This window comes from Tursiops truncatus, chromosome 13 (genome assembly GCF_011762595.2).
Source record: "Tursiops truncatus isolate mTurTru1 chromosome 13, mTurTru1.mat.Y, whole genome shotgun sequence".
NCBI lineage: Eukaryota > Metazoa > Chordata > Mammalia > Artiodactyla > Delphinidae > Tursiops > Tursiops truncatus.
The window spans coordinates 77466118-77486867 of record NC_047046.1 but is presented as its reverse complement, the minus strand read 5'-3'; positions in this window follow the sequence as shown (position 1 = coordinate 77486867).

Below are 20750 nucleotides of genomic sequence, written 5' to 3'. Positions count from 1 at the left end.
AAGCAGCGGGATAGAGACTCAAGCCACTGCATTTCCTCAAATCACTGGAAATTAAATCATTCCCAGCTGTATCTCAGTAGATATCTCAGTAAAAGATAAAACATGCTTCTCCTTAAATAAATGACACCTCCTATGATCGTCTAGACCATTTTAAACCATTGAAGAGTCTCAAAAAACAAAAGTATGTTAGGATTAACCTTCAAAATGGTCAAGTTTTCTGCCTCTGACCCAAACTATATAAGACATTGTGAACATCTGCTGTACATAGGATACTGAGGGATTAAGCTAAGTATGTGTGCCTCACCATTCATGTCTTACATACCATGTGTATAGTATATAGTATAGCATCATGTATACATATATGTTTGTGTTGTATACATAATGTAGAACTACACTTCCAAATTTTGCATACATATTCTATGTTTTGTAGCTGTCTAATTTTTATTCGAACATAGTAAAATTTTGATCTTCATTGAGAGTGATATAACTTGTTTTTGTTGACTAGTGTGTCTGCTTTGTGTTTTACATAGACTAAAATTCAGGGAGAAGAAAGGCTGCTAGATGGAACCTGAATGCTTTCAGCATCACAGGCACCAGAGAAACATGATTTAAATCTCTCCAGATACTGCTATTGTGCACTCCTGCTCTTATGTTTATTATTTAGCAAGCAAGCTGTACTTATTACCTAAGAGATACTTTATACCTGGTCATAACTGGTGAGAGTTAATTCAGTTATCTCCATCCTAAGAATTAATACCTTCATTTTTTAGGATGAAAATTACCAAAATTATTTTGCTAAAATTAGTTCAAATTTTGTTGTTTGTTTGTTTTTAAATTGGCAGTCAGACTAATTTAGACTTTTTATCATTTTTAGGGACATTCTTCTTTCTTTTGAAAATAGTCAAATGTTTTAGTAAATAAATAGCTCTAAGGTACTTTGCTATATCAGAGGTGGTAGGCTGGAGTGTGATATAGACGAGGGTAAGAATTCAACAGTGCACGATTCCTTCTCCTTGTTTCAGAAAATTCTAGTTTACTAAATTTGTCTTATATGTCCACAATATCCTGTGTTTGCATGTTAGATTGAGTTAAAGATGTAGTGTTGATAACCGAGCCCTTACATCAGTGTAACAAAATCTGAAGTAATCATATTAGACTAAGAAAATTAGGAGTTAGGTTAACTACTTTTTAATGTTCCACCCAAATATAATAGCCATACATTGCATTTGATATAAAAAATTGTTATTTTAAAGATGGGTTAATATAAAACCATGATTAACTCAAGATAACAAAAATGAGGTATTCTCCACAAAATATGGGTATAAAAAATGACATGGAAACATATCAAATTTAATGGAAATTTAGCAGTAATATATATAAACAGTAAATTGTTTGTTGCCAAAGACTCTCCTTCTAGTTTTAAAAATATTAACCAATTTTTTGAAATACTTTAAAGCCCAGAATCTTGATGAGTATGTATTTTACTTAACAGAATTGTGATGAAAACCAATTTTGGTGCTCACCAACTAGGTAACATTTTAACAGAATCTGATTAATATAGCTGTTTACTGAGCTCTGATTTCAAAATACTGGGGAAGAAATCACGTACATTTTAGATTTTTGTTTGTTTCTCTGAAGGCTAGAAATGACACACATGCAGACAATGTAACTGAGAAAGATGTTAGAATGTGAAAGACAAGAAGCAGAGTAATAGGAAAATGGCTTTTGCACCCATGATAGATCAACTAATGAAATATGTTACTTGAAAATCTTGCTGAGAACAGATACAACTTTTTTTGTGTCTGTGATTTTTGAGAGCAGTTTTCTTTGACAGAACATCTTCCATTGTTATGATTCAGCATCCTTTTCTAATGCATTGCTGTGCTGGCCTTGTACAGTACTCTGAGACATTCAAATAATTCATTATTTAGAAGATACTCTATGGAATTAAAAACATTTTACCTAAAAAATAAACCTCTGAAACAAACTAGCATCTACAAACAGCCCCATTTAATACACAAAAAAAGTGGTGAGAGAGAAATTGGGAAATTTGCAGGACATAAGATCACAATATTTCTCAGCTATTAAAAAGAATGAAATAATGCCATTTGCAGCAACATGGACAGACCTAGAGACTGTCATACTGAATGAAGTAAGTCAGGCAGAGAAAGACAAACATTGTATGATACCATTTATATGCAGAATCTATTTAAAAAATGATACAAATGAAATTCTTTACAAAACAGAAACAGACTCACAGACTTAGAGAACAAACTTATGGTTACCAGGAGGGAAGGGTGAGGGACAGATTAAAAAAAAAGAGTTATTGTGACTCATAACTGAACACTATACCCCGAATCCTGAGTGATAACTTTCCGCATACTTTTAAGCGATGGTCAGTCAGATATGACCACAAAAGAGAGGGAGGAAAGGCTCAGGAGAACCAAGTTTATTATATTCCCAGATCCTAGAGATGGGAGGCATGCACCTGCAGGGCCATATAGGAAAGATACCAGGGTAGTCAAGTAGCAGAAGACAGTAGGAGGGGGAGCCCTTATTGGGGTTTCCTAGGGGAAAGCGGGGCACCGTAAATGGTGAGGCTTAGCTAGCTGGAATAACTTTGGTGGCTCTAAGCTATAGGGTCGATCCCTAGTTGCCTGGTACCTGACCCAGGCTGATAAAGGCGGAGGAATATTGTCTCTGGGGTGTGGGTGTGGAGGTGACCTGGCTCTGGACTGGTTAGTTTGCATATTAAAGATGTGCTCTGGCTGGGCTTTTTAAGAATCTCTAAGAATTGGCTAATACCAAGAGATGGAGGGAGCCTCTTTCTAGCAAGAAAATTTCTTTTTTAAGATGTCAAAATGGTATAATATACAGAGAATTTAAAAATATATAGACAGTACAAATAATAATAATAACAACACCTACATATTTAGGTTCATCTGTCTTATATTTCAGTCTTCCAACACCAAGAGCCCAGCTTTGTAAAGGCATTCTGTTTTCTCTAGTGTTTTATTGTATTTCTTCCTGCTCCATTTGTGCTCATATCACCATTAATTAGCATCAGCATATTGAGTAGAGTTCCCTGGATATACAGTAGGTCTTTGTTGGTTATCTCTTATATATAGTAGTATGTATATTTTCATCTCAACTGAATCACTTTGCTGTACACCTGAAACTTACACAACATTGTAAATCAACTATACTCCAATAAAAATTTTAAACAGACAAACAAAAAAAAGTGGTCCTACTTTCAAAGGACTGTGGTCTTACCTGAAATAGAGAACAGATATAATTAAAAACACATACTTTCTCAAATTATGATTGCATTAGTCTTAGAAAGTATACTCCATCGGCCCGTTTTAATACTCCTATGATGAAGTTCAAAGGAATATTCACTGACCACGGAAAGACTGGGAAAAGCAGATTGGTCATGCTATTGCTCTATGTTTTTATGACTTCTAGTTTGTTTTAACCCTGTGGCAGTTTTCAGCATTAACTTGGAGTGAAGATGTGTTGCTTGTATACCATGCGTTTTGTCCATACACTTATTTAAACTGTATCACAACAGTATTCCACACAATTATATTTTAGAAGTGGAACAAAATGTAAATATGGTATGTTCCCTTTTCCAAACTCATATGATCACCCAATATCATTGTTAAGATGTAAGCTACATTGGCAAATAGATTTATTTTGACCACCATGACATATCTACTGTCAAATAGATTAAGCATATTTAATTGAAAGACTTTAAATTAGAGTAAACTAAACTTATAAAACTAAAACTTTAAATAGTGTTACCAAAAGGAATTTATGATTAATAGTTAAAAGTTCTGGGAACTCTATACATTGGAAAATGTTGGATGAGGGTTATATTGGAATCCTGGAATAAAGCAGTGAATCTGTATAATTTAAGTCAGATTTTGTATCCCTTGAAGGCACAGTACATAATTTATTTATCTTTGCCTAATGCATGGCATAGTATTTGGCTGATAATGTGCCTAATACATTGTGAAATTGATAGAATTATATGATATAATGAGATGTAATCTATTTCATTTTTCTTAATTCTTCCATTGTCTGGAAGAACAGAACTTAGTTTCATACACAATTTTGCCAGCTTTTCTTACTCTGAGTTTTCTCATGTATTTTTTTCTTAATTTTCTTTCACTACCATCTTCATTCGCTCTTTTCTTTTTTGTTTGATGCCTTGTACTGCAAGAGTGCTCAAGTGTTTTAGAAGTAGTAAAGATAAATAGTTTTTAAATATATACATTTCAGTTTTATGTGCATCTGAAAAAATCCATGCTCCTGTGAAACTGACCAAAAAGACTTATCTCCTACAGGATTAAAAATCCACATGGTAATATATTAAAAATTATGTTTCATTCCCATCTGATTGTCAATACACATTTATACAGGTTGCCCTTAAGGTTCACATTTGAACCGAATGTAATTGAATATATTTTGGCTTAGAATTCAGGTCTCCTTGGTGTTGTTGCCAACCTTACCTGCTTTCTCTCATTCATCAAATCCTGTTCTTTATATCTTTTTCTAATAATCTCTTAACCTCTCTGGAGTAACATAGCAGATTTTTTTTCTTTATGCTGTTCCTTCACTTTTGGCTCAATTTCCACTTCAGAACCACAACAAGAACTTTTAGATTTAGTTGCCATAGCAGTGATGTTGTACTGTTCTGTTTGCACGTGCTTGCTTGCTAGGTAAGCAGAGTCTTTTAGAAAATGCCTTTACTCAAAAGAAATTTATTATTATCATACTTAACAGAAAATTCAAAAATAATTATAAGTACTAGACTTTTAAGTTTAATATTAAATTTTAAATTCCTCAAATAAGCATTTCTTTGAATTCATCTTCATTGAATTCATGTTATTCTTTCTAGACCATAAGCTTCTGCATTCTTTAGTTTCAAAATTGTGCGTACTGTAGAGGAGTGAGTTTATAAAAGCAGAATCTTAAGACAGAATGAAACAACCAGTAGTATAGACATTGGCAAAAACAATGATACTATTTTAAAGAAATTGTTTTGCTTAAGAAATATAGTTTAGCCTGTCAATTTGTATGCCAACTTTACTGTCATCCCTCCTGACATAGATATGATTCACAAAAGAAGGACCACCAAAATTTTGAAAGTTAAAATTAATATTACTTTCAGAAAAGAATATAATGCATGTATTTCCTTTTATCTATTAGGCACTTAGTTACATGTGAGAAATGATTTTTAAAAATCTCTTCAAAATTGTATTTTCCTGACTGCCAGGATTGAAACAGAATGAAATTAGGATACATGATAAACTTATTATTTACGTGAATTAGCCTTCAAAAAGGTAAATTTTAGGGCTTCCCTGGTGGCGCAGTGGTTGAGAGTCCACCTGCCGATGCAGGGGACACCGGTTTGTGCCCTGGTCTGGGAAGATCCCACATGCCGCGGAGCGGCTGGGCTCGTGAGCCATGGCCGCTGAGCCTGCGCGTCCGGAGCCTGTGCTCCAGAGGCCACAACAGTGAGAGGCCCGCGTACCGCCAGAAAAAAAAAAAAAAAAGGTAAATTTTATACATTGCTATTTTGATGTCACAGTGTGATGAGGTCCAGTTTTCTACTCTCAAAATCCCAGCTTAATTTTGAGGTTTCTGCCCGTACTTCTGTGACACACCAATGTCAGTCTTCCACTTCCTTCACAGCTGTAAGAGAGCCCTGCATGTAGGCTGTGTAATTTTCCAGTGCTTTGAAATGAAAATAAATAGGTATATTGTCCCTGATGATCACTTCAGCAGAGTCTCTGTTAAAGAGGAAACCAAAGTAGTTAAAGATTAAAATGGTATCTGAAGACTTGGAGAACTTAACATACCTCATTGCCGCTGCTTTGAAATTCATACACAATTGTTGCATTGACATAAGAATGCTTATAAAATTATTCACCTTCCTACTTTCAAATGTTGAGAATTAGTTCCCTTTTTTAGGAGTTAGTTTTTACTCCACAAGTAAAAAAAACCAAAACACAATTACAAAAAATGCATGAAAAAGTGTCATATTCCGTATTCTCCGAGCCTTCCTCCTATATTCCCTAGAGACATCTGTGAGGGAATTAATTTTGTACTATATAACCTTAACTTTTGTTTTATTTTACCCTCAGATTTCCAGTACTAACAAAATTGAAAAATAGAAAGCAATACCTGTTCAGCCACGTAAAGGAATAAATCTATGAGGTGAATGAAGGAGATGGTGATGTTTCCAACATGGAAAGATTGTATTGAACTACGTCATCAATTGCTCTTTGGTTATCCCAGAAAGGTGTTGCAGGGAAGCGGCGCTGCTGGAGAGAGGGGAGAGATAGTCTAGCATTTGGACGCAAGAGAGAACGTGAAAGAAATGAAATTACAGGGAGATAGCTCAGTTAGAAACAGTTAATTGTATTAAGAGAATGAACACGGAACTATATGGTGAACGAGTGACACCTTCTAGTAGAAAATTTACTGATCTAGGACTTCTCGAGAATGGAGACAAGTAACCAAAAGCTCTGTAAAAGGATTTCTGTATCATTAAAGAGATGGACAAAGAAATGTTTTAAGCAAACCTGTGCTTCATCTAGCACAGTAAAAATCTTTTTTTCCTAAGGTTCATGTGAACTGTGATTGATGTTCATTGAATTTACAAGTTTGTTTCTTTTGCAAGAAACTTTTGGAAATATTATTAATTCTTGTTTCCACTTTTTTTTTCCAGATTACTTATTTAGATAGTCAGAGCGTGTACATACCTGAAGCGTATATACTTACTTTGCATCTAACAAAGGAACCTCATTTGAATCTCAGAATCACCTCAAAATGTAAGCAGTGGAAGCAGTTCTCATTCATAGAAATTGTTGAGCATGTGGGCTTTGACTGATTAGCTTCAGGATTGCTCAGATCCCCACATACAGAAGGAAGAACAATTTTGATTACATGGGCAAAACAAAGAATAAACTCAGGTAATAAATACAGCGATTATTAGGCAATGTACAAAAATATACATGGGAACAGCTCAGAGAAACTGACCAGACACCTGAACATTGTGCACCTTCATGTGTAGAGGATTTATGTTCTCCTATTATACATGGCTTCTTCCATAAGAAGAAGCTCAAGGTTTGAGCATCTTCGGCCAGCATTGGGCTCACATATTTCCAGCGTCTCATAAAAAAGATGTTTCCCTCTCTCGGTTCCAGTTTGAAAATTCTGAGGGGGTGGTTTTGTCCCTCTTTTACACTCTTAAACCAAGCGCTGTGGTCCATGAGATGGGATCAGACAACACTCATAGACATCCCGTAATAAGTAAAAGTAAAGGAAGGAATGGTACCTACTGAGTGGTATCTACTGGGGAGGGGGGATTATGAGAGTCAAGGCCATTGCTGGAATCCTTGTCTGTCAGACAGCCAACCTCTCTAAATTATGTCTGCTACTCAGTGTTTTTCTTTTCGACCAGACACAGAGCAAGATCAGATTGCTGTTTTTTTTTTTCGGTAGCTGACATTTTCTTTGAATTCTTCTTGCCTGCCCTCCTAACTTGTTTTGATCTAGACTCAGTCTTCCTGTACCAGATAATGTGGAGATAAGTACTTTTGTTATAGGTGTTTTACTTGCGATCTGTATAGGTAAGAATTATATATGAGCACCCTCAGGAGGCAAATCATGAATATTCATTCATGATTATTCCTATTGTATACCAGATGCTCAACAAATACTTAAAAGAAGCAGAAGGGGGGATAAAATTAACATTTCAGGAAGCTATACATTGTATCGGTAATAGTCAAAATACTGAGAAGGAAATAGGAAGGTATAATGAATTATTTTTTTAAAACCTTTGATCAGTTGTTCTAAATTTACATTTAGCCTCAAATATCTGAAAGACAGGGCATATTCCTATCCATACTGACAGTCTTGTACCCTCAAGTGACAGCACCTGAAAGTGAGCAGCAGATGTTCACACTTGTCAGAGGGTTAAGTAAGGATAGAGAATGGCTTGGGGAGAATGTTTTGAAACCTCCTTCCCCAGAAAGAATTGTGAGAAAACTTTGGTTCACCCTTGAGAATCATCACCATTGCCTTTTATTTTGGATCGATGAGGCTCTTGCCTCTATCAGACTTGACTCTCACCCATAATGAAGTGCAGATTATTAAACTCAGTACACATAGTGTGCTGAAGTTAGGAACTTGGGTGTTACTTCTGATGCCTCACTCTCCTTCACCTGCTCTATGGCCAGGTGCTAATCAAGCCCAGTTCAGTACCGCATCCTAAATACTTCTGTCCATTCGCACTCCTCTGTCTCCCCTGAAACCATCCTAGAGGCCGCCATTAGCTCTTGCCGGAGCACTAGAACAGCCTACTCAACTATCACCATATTTCCAGCCTTGGCCCCTCTCTTTGCTGCTGCCCAAATGATCCTCCAGTCATATCACTCCCTATTTAAGACATTTAAAGAAGCCCCATATTGCCCTCAGAATAAGGTCCAACACCTTTAAAAAGATTTATGTTTGTCTTCCTAATCTGGTTCTGTCTTATACCTCAGTTTCTCTCTGCCCATTTCTATTTCTGACATGTCATGTTGGCCGTACAGAGTGCCTTCTATTTGCATGAAAACACGTTCTCCCTTCAGACTGTTTTCTCTCTCCAACTCTTTCCCCTCTTTCCTTCACCAGGCTATTGTCTACTCATCCTTTAGTTCTGAACTGGAGGTCATGTTCTCTGAGAACTGTCAGAATCTGTAGTTCTGGACTGGGTTTCCCTTATATATGCATTTCTCATATATAGCATTAATCATCCTATATTTTGATTGCCTTTTTATGTTTCATCTTTCACTAGATTTTCATCTCAATGACCATGTTGACAATGCCGTATCATTCATTTTTCCATCCCTCATTTCTAACACATCTCAAAATGATCCCTTCTGGACATCGTCTCATCATCAAAGTAAATTTAATTAACACACTCAAAGACTTACTACAAGAAAAGAGAGTGGACAATTTTACAATCTTATGCGGGGAGGAAATATTTAAAGCCTTCACACCATGGTCTATTCTGAACTTGACCATTGAACATGATATCATTGGTAAAAAAGCAGAAGAGTCACATTCTGAATCTAGACAGTTGAAGCCCCACACTTGTGTAATGGGCAGGTGTGTTCGGAACCTGTTTTTTGTGTCTCTGGCTACTACATTCCTATACTAGATAATATCAGTAATGGAGGAAAGACATTAAGGAATTATGTTACATTTAACTTGGCCATCAGCCTCTGTTCTGCAGCCCACTCTCCCAATGAAGCCTCTAAACAAGTAATCTGCTGGTCAAAGACTGAAATGAGGCAACATTGATTTCCTCATTTAGTAACTGGTACCTGGTACCTGTGACTAAAACGTTTGAACAGACTAAATGTACGTTATTGCCTAGTATTTTTCTGGAGTTTCCAGTTGTCTTTTGTTCAGAATGACTCTCTGAATCTTATATATATTCCATACACCTATCTGGGAGACCCACACAATTCATGGCTTTCCTAGCCTTTTCAAGTAATTTTTCAGTATTTATAATTGAATACTGGGTGCTGACAGTGTGCTATTTAGCTAGTAGAGGGCAAAACTGATGTCTAATTCAGTCTAAGGTACTAAGAAGCACCTGATATTGACACCTAAGGAGACTTGTGATGAAGATATTAGAGCTGTGAATGAGCAAAGTACTAATTCATAGTTGGGAACTTTATATTCTTGGTATTGACTTTGAAAAGATTAATGCAAACTTTATTTTTTAACTTTACAGAAAGCAAAATAATAATAATAAAACTCATTACCCAGACTAACTGACAAAGAAATACATTCATGTTAAATGTAAATTTTACATTCTACAAATAATTTTTTCGTCTACTCACAGTGACCAGGACAATGTATTGCCAGATAAACCCTTTATATTGTGAAAGGTAATAATTAAAAAAGCGTTTTTTGACCTCTGTTTCCATTAATACACTTCTAACTATTCCCCAGTGCACTGAAATCACACTAGTAAGTGAAAGGAACATTTAGGTACTGTCATTAATTCTCTGTCTCATAAAAGCTGGCTGTCTACCTTCTAAATTATCTGTGCTTCTTGTGTAGTGAATGGAAGAAAATTGCTAACCTGAAGTCCTTATGAAGAGAATTTTCCATTGCACAACAGCTCCTAGGGTTTAAAATGGTACCAAGTAAAGCTGAATGGTCTAAAACCTTTTAGGCTTCCCGAATCAGGCACAGGTCAGCAGATTGCCTCATTAAGAACATTTAGTCATCCCAGTAATTTGTCTACTGGCATGTGCTCTATAATTAATGTTTTGCATCTTAGGAAAAATATGTGTTCTCCCAAATAAATACAAATATAGGAGGCTATGGATATATAAAATCATTATGATAAGATTGTTATCATTGTTAAGGGTTTGGAGCAAGGAAGTAGCTGGCATTCAATACATCACTAGAAACAACATGATATAATAATTCCACAGAGCTGAGTGATATCTTTATCAGTATTCTCAATGTCCATTTTGGTCATTCCCTACTTACTTAAGTCATAACCAAAGTAAGTTATAATTTTCTTTGTGATTAGTAGTGAAAAAGGTTTGCTTGTGGGTACAAGAATAATGAATCAAAATGCCAAAATTGAAAGTTTATAACCTAACCTATTCTACAATTATACATGTAACTGTTGTATGAAGATTGTGGAAAAAAAAAAAAAAGGTAAAGAGATACAGAGAAAGTTTGGGCCTTCCAGTAAGGGTGAAACTATATTCAGTTGCGGAGCAAAGGGATTATAAGATATTTCTTATTGAGCCGATTTGTGAAAATCTAAAGAATTGTATAATTTTTGGAAGTAGAAATGAGTAAAACAATGGGATAAATGCAAAGTAAAGAAAGGAAGCAACTTGACAAAAGAGTGTGGAAAATTGTTGGGTGCAGGAAAGAGCATGTTATCAGATTTGTCAATATCAAGAAGATGTTGGGAAATAATAGGACAAAGAGTATAAAGTAGAGGAAATTTTCCCTGATCTGGTTCACCAATCTCATGCGAAGTTTGAGCGTAGGGGTGACACCAGGGGCATTGCATAGTTTTCTTACTAAAAATGTTCACATTAGTTTTGGAGTTTTTTAGTTTTGGTTTTTGATTTTTTTAAATAAATTGTCAGCCTCATAGTGGCAATCACTGGGAAATACACTTCATGATTAGAGAAATTTAACATAAAAATATTTTAATACTCATATTCACAAAACTAAGGATATTTATATTTACATATATGTATATATGTTTGCATGTATTTTTGGATGACAGGGGAAAATAAATTTTGTTTTTGTTGGTCAAATTGAAATGAGAAATACCTAAATCTCAAATATTTAAATGTTTTCAGCCATAAAGTAAACTAACAGTAATTGGTATATTTTGAGTATGAAAAGGCTAATTAAACAAATAAGTGATATTTGTTCACTGTGATTATTAAGCTTTGGGGGAAGGTGTATGTGTATGTATATGCCATAAACAATACCTACGTGCTGTTGAGTTCAATCTGGTAGGTACAGATCAGAATTTTACAAATAGAACGTATCAAACAGATGTATTGCCTGCTAGGTGTAAGGTTTATAGAAGAAAATATTATTTCCAATCTTATTTCACTATGAATTGGACAATTCCCTGTGAAGATAAATTTTCACCAAATTGCATCAGGACACTTTCATGGCTTCTGTTCTTTTAATGCTGTATCAAGTAAGTGCATGAAATATTCTGTTTTATATCTCTCTGGGAAGCTGAAAATTTATGTCAAATTTTAAATGTTTGGAAATATTAAGGATGAAATTAACCTCAGACTCAACAAAATCTAGTGGTACATCGCTTGTTCCAAACAGTAAAGAGAACAGCATTTAACACAAATGCTAGAAACCACACACTGTCTATGTGTACTTCTCTGATACGGTGGAATATGGTGAAAGCAAGTTCACAGCAGCAGACACATTTCAGGAACTTCATGGTCCCAGATTTCACGCAAAGACCAATCTTCAAAGTTCCTCTGATGTCGCCTTAAATCTATTAGTACACTGTAAGTTTCATCAACACTTTCATTTTCTGTCAAAACTAATGCAATCATTCTCTTTTGAGGTTGTCATTGAGAATGTGAAATGGACAAAGGTTCTCATGGTTGTTTTCCCTATTATACTGGGGATTGAATATTTTACTGAAAAAGGAGAATGCTTGTTTCGTTTGGATGGATGGCTGTGCACACGTCTGTGTGTTTTTGGCGTTTCAGGAAAATCATAAAGGTCGAAAACTTCTACTTTATTTTCCACGAATAATAATTCAAGAATTAGTATCCAAAGCCTGCCATTCTGTAAGGCACTAAATAAATAATAGTTGATTGATGTTAACTCAAGTTTCCCTCCTCTGCTTTGCTCTACCAGTTTTGCTGTCCAACCCTCCTTTATTTTAACAAGCTATTCAATGTCTTCCAGTTCCAAAATATTTTCCTCCAAAACATCTCTGAGATTTTTCTTTAGGTTAATGAAATCTTTTCAAGGTCCCACACTCTAGTGCCACATAAAAATCAATTTCCTTTCTTTCATGTATAATGATTATTTTATGCTTCACAAGTTTTTTTTTTTTAAAAATCTTTTCTTTTAAGTCATGTCACTCACAGTTCTCCCTACAAGATTGACTTTTTGTAGATTGCAGGGGTCAGATCTCTTTAACTCACTTTGTACAGCAGCTAACAGTGCTAGAAGCAGATCTGTACTTCATCGATGTGTGATGACAGCAACTGTTAGCAGAGGTTGCTGTTATTAATAATTCAGAAAATCAGAAAAATCTGGGAAACCTAGGAGTTAATGGAAAAGAATATTCATATTTTTTTGGATCCCAGGTGAAGGAACCATTAACATACTAAGGTCTTAAAAGTCAGAGCCTATACACATCACAAGGTAATAATATAACAGCATAAATATAGAAAGAGTTTCCTCAGGTTAATTTTACAAGTTCTAAGAGACAATTTTCACCGTGACATCAGCTTTTTTTTATCCTACCAGCACATTATGGTGGTTAGGATAACAAAGACCTGAAGAATGACAACAGACCACTTAAACCTTTTCTTATAAATTTACTGCTGAAATCATGAAACTTCTGTTAAATTTCCAAGATTTTCTTTTAAAGTTTAAGCCAGGCTGATTTTAGTATTTCCCCTACGATTGTATTTGAATAGTTCAATCAGCTGTTTGTTTATTTTTTGTATTTAATGTAAGTATTAAAAAATTGTTCCATTTTACTCATTTATTCTACTGCCCCTCCCTTCCCCCAGTTTTTCTTCCCTTCCTTCCTACCTTCCTACCTTTCTGTCTTCCTTCCTTCCTTCCTACGACTGTTTTTAAAATGTTTGATATTTGATCTATTGTCATACTTTTCAAACTCTGTCCAAGTGTTTTTTTTAATTTAATATAATTTTTATTTTATATTGGGTTATAGTTGATTTACAATGTTGTGTAAGTTTCAGGTGTACAGCAAAGTGATTCAGTTATACACATACATATATCCATTCTTTTGCAGATTCTTTTCCCATATAAATTATTACAGAACATTGAGTAGAGTTTTCTGTGCTATACAGTAGGTCCTTGCTGATTATCTATTATATATATCATAGTGTGTACGTGTTAATCCCAAACTTCTAATTTATCCCTCCCACCACCTTTCCCCTTTGTCTGTCCAAGTGTTTTTACTGAGCTTTTGACACAGACTTGCTAAGTAATAAAGCAAAGGTCAGTGGCATATAAGAGTAAGATTTTTTGTTTTCCTGTGATCCTGTGGGATCACTGGAATGGTTCTACTCTAGGTATGGAGTCTGTAGGTCATCAGAGATGGCTCTAGCTGTGAGTTGGGTGCAGGTTTGTATCACCTATTTTCATTCTGGGACTCAGCTGGGAAGGGTAGTCACTATCCCAGAGAAGTTCTCCTGATCAATTGTCAGCATTTCATAGCTGAGCCAAATATCTTGGGTACATTTAAGCCTCTGCTTATATCCTATTCACTAAAATTTTATTGGCCAAAACAAGTTTATATGATCCGGCCAACATCAAAGTGTGGGGAACTGCATTTGGTCCACAGTGAGAGAGGGAAGGGAGTGACTACTTAATTCAAAAACTCCAGACTCTCTCAAAGCAGAATGTTTTTCTTCCCCACAAAGTCTGCCATGGCATTCAGTATAATAACCAGATCATAAAGATACTTTATTGGAATGCATTAATAAGTTCAATTTTCACATCTATTTATTGTGATGAATCAATGCATAGACTGAAATTGTTTTGGTGGTGTTATGACTTTGTTATGACTTAGTTAAATCAACATTTGTTAAGTGGAGCACAAGACGCTGGAAGGTGAGTCTCAGTTCAACAGCAGACTGCAAGAGAGATTGAAATAGAATTTAGTCCTCACAGCTCCTGGAGCAAGGACCTGGCAGCTCTCCAGGAGCCACATGGGGACGTCAAGGCAGGGTTCAGAGAGCACAGGACCTGGGCACATGCCTTTATTAGGGTTCCTGGGCAAGGGCCAGACCAGTCAATTCAAACCCAAAGAGCAGGGCTTTGGTACCCCCATGGGGGTTTTATCTAAGGAGCATATAAAGCACAATGGTGCTGAGAGGCAGGGGTGACTACTATCACAGGGGCTGCTGGGCAAGTCACAGCAGGAACTTCCACTTGCTTGTGCCTCTGCAGCGGGTGCTGTCTAGGGCATGATGTCGTATGGGGACACTCATGTCATGTCAAGGTCCCTGCAGGCTGTTTCCCCAGACAAAATGGACACCGAGGCAGCAATACCTTGGAGGAGCTTAACTAAACTATCCCCAGATGGACACGACAATTTGAAATTGGGGAACGTGGATCATAGTTACACACTACTGAGAAAAATCCCGACTCAGAATTTGTGCTATAAAACACTATCACGTATCAGGTCAGAATTAAAGCAGAGAAAGAAGACCTAAGCTAGTGCAGTGCTAACACTTTCATAATTAATAAAGCATTTAAAAGAAGTCTATATGTATTGTCCTCAGTGATAGGAGAGATGAACTTGTATTCTGATATCTGAAAAATAAATAAATAAACACAGTCTACTGGTTTAAAATATTTTAAATGGACAGAACAATTTTTGAAAATGAAATCTAAATCACAAATATCTGGCATGCCTGACTTTCAAGAAAACCTCAGCCTCTGTGTAACAAAATGAGAGGATTTCACTCTGGCTTGATTTCAAAATGTTCTTCAGGAGCAGTAATTTTAACCCAACATTTTAATTTCTTAGGTAAGTTTCTAGCTTGAAAATAACTATTATTTTCAGAAGGAGAGAGAAGGGGAGAGAGAGAAAGAGAGAGAATAAATTTGAGTTCTCTGGTGATATTCCAAAGTGGATACCACTGGAATATTGGAGTTAGGATTATTTGGCTTCTTTAGATTAAACATTTTATCATATTGTCTCACCCCATGTTGAACTATCAGTCTAATAAGAAAATGCTTGTTTGTAATGATGATAGGACAAAATATTTAAAATTATGACTGTCCCCAAAAGAGTGGTGATGTGACAGTCATAATTATATGTCATTAAAATGAGAATCTCTCTCTTCTTTGGCCATAGAATACTACATACAACTTAGGAGTGGCCTGATATTAGTGGCTAGTGGTTAAAATAAGCAAATGTAAGACATTATTGTCATTTGATAAGATTCTAATAAATTATGTAAAACTATGAGGGGAATAAAGGGTATCTCTCCTTTTCAAAATAATAAAACATCTAGAATAAAATAACGAGTAGATTTTATCTTTTAAATATCCATTTATAAGATTTCTAGGAAATTTTTTTCTTTGAGAAAATGTCTGTTTTACAGATATTTTGCTACTTGAATATATGAATGGATGTTATTTTGTCTTAACCTGTTTCTTTAAAAATCATCATTTGTTAGATTGTTTTTTAAACATATGCATAATTTACTAGAGTTGGCAGAAATTCTGTTAACCTGGTTGTAAAAAAAAATTAAACCACATAAAAAAACTTACAATGTAATTTCAAATTATATCTTAGAAGAAAAACAATCACCTGTAATATATTTTTTGCAGATTTTCCTCATTAGTTTCCATTAAATTATGTCTAAATTTTGGAACTCAAAATGACACCAAGCCAAATTTTAAAAAGGATATATGTCTTCAACTGCCTCCTTTCATTTCAATGAACTCCTTCCTCAGATCCATCAAGTATTATAATTATGATATGGTTTCAATACAGCATCATTCATTAAACAAATAGTATTGAGTGGACACTTGGAGCCCTACGCTGCATCAATTATAGGAAAACAATGATGACTAACTGCTGCTATATAAACAAATAACATAGAATGGGTGACTTATAAACAGGAATTTATTTCTTACAGTTCTGGAGGCTGGAAAGTCCAAGATCAGGGTGCCAGCCTGGTGGGTTTAGGTGAGAAACTCTCTTTTGGCGTGCAAATGGCCAGCTTCTTGCTATATCCTCACATGGTGAGGAGAGACAAGTTCTGGTCCCTTCCCCTCCTTATAAGGGCACGAATCCCATCATGAGGGTTCTACTCTCATGGTTACATCTAAATCTAATTGCTTCCCAAAGGCTTTACCTCTAAATATTATCACATTGGGAACTAGGGCTTCAACATATGAATGTTGGAGAACACGTGTATTGAGTCCGTAGCACTAAGGTACCATTAATGCTTTCAAGGTGCTTACCCTTGAATGAGGAAATCACGTAAATTGTTGCACAAAGCAGTTAATGTTATATTATAGAAAAAATCCAATAACTGTAAGAGCATAAAAGAGAAGGAGAATGTTAGATAAATGATGCAACCTTAAGGAATACAGAAAATGATTAGTGTGAATAATGAAAGATTTGTGATGTCTTTCAGAGATAAGATTTATTCTTGATGGCTCCAGAAAAATAAAAATGCCAGAGAGTCTTCTGAGTTTCCATCGTATTCATTTTCTCTATGTCAGTTTCTTATCTCTGCTGATACGAAGTCCTGTCCATTTCCCAAGGGAGACTGAAAGTGTAATTGGAAAGATATGTTAGTGTAGAAAGATCACTGCATTCACTCCAGTCCTAACAAGATGTGGTAGCCAAGTTACTTAACCTATTCTGATATCATCTTCTTATACGTAAAAGAAGAATATTGTCATGGATTGATATTAAATAAATAAAGCACAGCTCATAAACTAGATGCTTTATTAAAAAAGGGGGAGAAATATTTTAGGGCAATCATATTGACCATAAAGTCAGTGAGACCTCCAGCTGGAAACGACTAGAAATTTACACGAAATATAATGAAAAACCTAGAAGTGAAAAAAAAACCCAAAAACCCTACAGGACATTTCTACCCAGCCCTGATAACTCCCTCCTCTACCTCTCCCTATTACTTTTCTCTGATCTCACCTCTTATTGCTGTCCGTTTTACTCATTCTGCTTGGCCACCAGCCATGCTGGCTTCCTTCGTGTTCTTTGAACATTCCAGACATGCTCCTGACTGAGGGCCTTGGCAAGGACTCTTTGCTTTGCTGGGTACACTCTTCTTCCAGATATGGGATGGCAACTCCTTTGCCTGTTTTTGGTCTCTGTTCAAATGTTACCTTCCTAATGAGCTCTATCAGAGTCAGCTCAAATTAGTAAAATCACAACATGCCCAGTCTAATTTTTTATAACACTTAACACCTTCTAGCATGTTCTAAAGTTCACTTTTTACTAAGGATGTTCTATATTGCCTGTCTCTCCAAACTATAATGTAAAACTAGGGCATAACCAAAAGGTGGAGAGCATCTTTGTTGGGGGGGGGGGGGTGTTAGAAGTTACACTCCCACAACAAAGAAGTTTAGATGTGTAAATATTTGTTAAAATGATGATTGTATAATGAACTATTGAACTTTTAAGAAAGTAAAGGAAACCTTTAGGTCCTGAAATACAGAGGTTATTAGAAACCACAGGTAGGGGTACTGTGCTGAAGATCTGGCTATACAATGGGAGTGACAAATGGGGGGCCTTATGAATGCTGAGGGTTTGTTACCTTAAGGGCTGTACAGAGATCAGAAGACAAAGTCTATGAGTCTCAAAATATGGGGAATTAGGCCTACAGTTTTCACATAAAGCAAACAAGGACCAGAAAATAAGAAAGAAAGTTAAAAAACAAGCTGTCAAGGAATCTGGTCGAAGTAAACACAAACCCTCTTTGGAAGGAACAGTCTTTGCAGTTGTATGAGTCTGCTCAGGCTGCTGTAACAGCATACACGCTGCATGGTTTAAACAACAAACATTTATTTCTCACAGTTCTGGAGGCTGGAAGTCCAAGATCCAAGCGCCATCGTGGCTGAGCTCTGGTGGGGGCCCTCCTACTGGTTTGCCAACAGCCTCTTTCTCTGCATCCTCACATGGTAGAGAGAGAGAGAGACAAAAAAAGCTCTCTGCTGTTTCTTTTTATAAGGACCCTAATCTGATCAGATCAAGGTCCTGCCCCCATGACCTCATTTAACCACAATTTCCTCCCAAGGGTCATATCTCCAAATATCATCACATTAGAGGCTAAGGCTTCAACATGTGAATTTGGGGGAAACACAAAAATGCAGTTCATAGGAGCAGTATTCCCCCAAATGTTTACTATTCTCTGGTTATTCTCTCAAAAATTATTTCCTTAAGTATTTAAAAGTACTCGTGTTTATTAGTAATTAAAAGTGTTGCAAAGTGTTTCTTGCATGTTTGATTCTGCTTTCATTGATTCCACTGACACAGCAAATGGTTTGTTTGCTCATGTATTTTGTGTTCTGAGCTCATATCCCTTGAAATTTCATCTGGGGGAATTCTTTGCATCTTTGCTTTAAGAATAGTTAAGAACACTTTTCTAGAAAATGCATGTATTTGTTCTACCCAAGTGCCAGTGTCACCACCATGCTGTGACTACTTCCATTTAGTACTTGCTGTGGAATTTTTTCAGTTCCACAGTGATTATGGGTTCCATACATTCATGAGGTTGGCTGCTTATGACTAAAATCTCATATGGCAGGTATTTTCTCTCTACCTAGGGTTCGGATGGAAATAAGCAAGTTTTCACACTATCCCCATTGGGTGTGTGTGTGTTTTCCGGTGCACACCCTGTAGAATTTGGTTTCAGAGAAAAGCCCACTTTATGTGGTGCCTCTAATTCAGTTCCCCGCATTGAATGGGCCAGAGACTTTGTCAACTGCCCTATCCTTCATCCTACTAAATTGAAAGCTCTAGGACCCTGGAAATCTGTAGGTGACCCCACAGAGCCATCAACTTCAGCACCTGCTTATTTATCTGGGGTTAGCCTAATGGTTTTTGTCCTTTGATGATATGTCTCTTAACTGTTGCTAATTCAGCTATGCTGAATATATATATATATTTTTTACATATTTTATTATATATATTTATATTGAAAACTAGGAATTTTTTTCAGGACATTCATTTAGTCATATTTCCAGAAGTGGAAGCTTCAGTTACTTTTCAAACTTACTTCCCTAGTTTCTGAGAAACCAGAAAACTAACTAATCCTCCCCCATTTCCTTCCTCAAGAAAAGAAGTATTTCACATATCCATCATGTTGAATGATTGTATTTTTCAATGTCTTTGGCCATACATTGCACTTATATCATATGATGTTAAAAATCACACTTAATTTAAAGCAAACAACCAAACTCTGTGCTATATGCTTATCTGTCATTCTCTTTGAGTTTGGAGAATGAATTATCCCGATTTTAGGCAAGAAATTGAAGCCAGATTTTACAGCTCCACCACAGTGTTTCCACTGGGAATTGTGGATTATTGGAGGAAAACAATCTAGCAGTTCCTGAATTTCTATGACTTTAGAAAAAAGAAGGAATGGAAAGGAAATTAAACTCTCAGAGATAGAAAACTTCCTGCTACCTCTACCCAATTCACACTCTAGAGAAGAATTTATTTGAAACTTTCATCAGTCCTGGCAATACTAAACCCAAAATGCAGTACTAAATACAAAACACATTTTCCTTAGAAAAGTCTGTTCTATCAACAGCATTGCTGTCTTAAAGTAGGAGAAAATAGGAGTGGAGAGAGGAATGTAGAAACGCAAGTATGGGGAATAGGAAATGATATAGAGAAAACATCTTTTATTTCTTTCTCAAAATATAGAGAGGAGATAATACAAGGGCCATATGTGTATGGCTTATATTTAAGTTATGTTATATTAAAAATTCCTCTCCTTAGGAGGCAAGTATACGTACACAGAGGCACTAATATAAAATACTAATAAAAGATGAAATGAACACATTTTAATGTTTTACGAATGGCACGCTGTACAAAAATTCTTGAACTCTGTGTAAGCAGATTTGATTCAAAGAAGTAATTGTAGAGATGAGTTTTTACTGCTAAAGTCTTACTCTCCTAATTAAGCAATACGTCATATTAACATCCCTAGACAGTAGCTTTATGCAAATTCCTACAGCACCTATTTACCTACATATCTGCCCATCTCTCTTCAAAAGAGCTAACACTTATGCTTGTATTACAGAGAACAAAGAAAAGCAAACTGAAGAAAACTTTCTCTACTAGAAAATGTTGTCTTAGATAAGTCTCCAAGGTATCTAAGGTCTAATGTGTGGGGAGCAGAAGAGAAACTGGGTTTCAGATCTACCAGAGTCAGAGATGTGAAAGCCAGGGGACC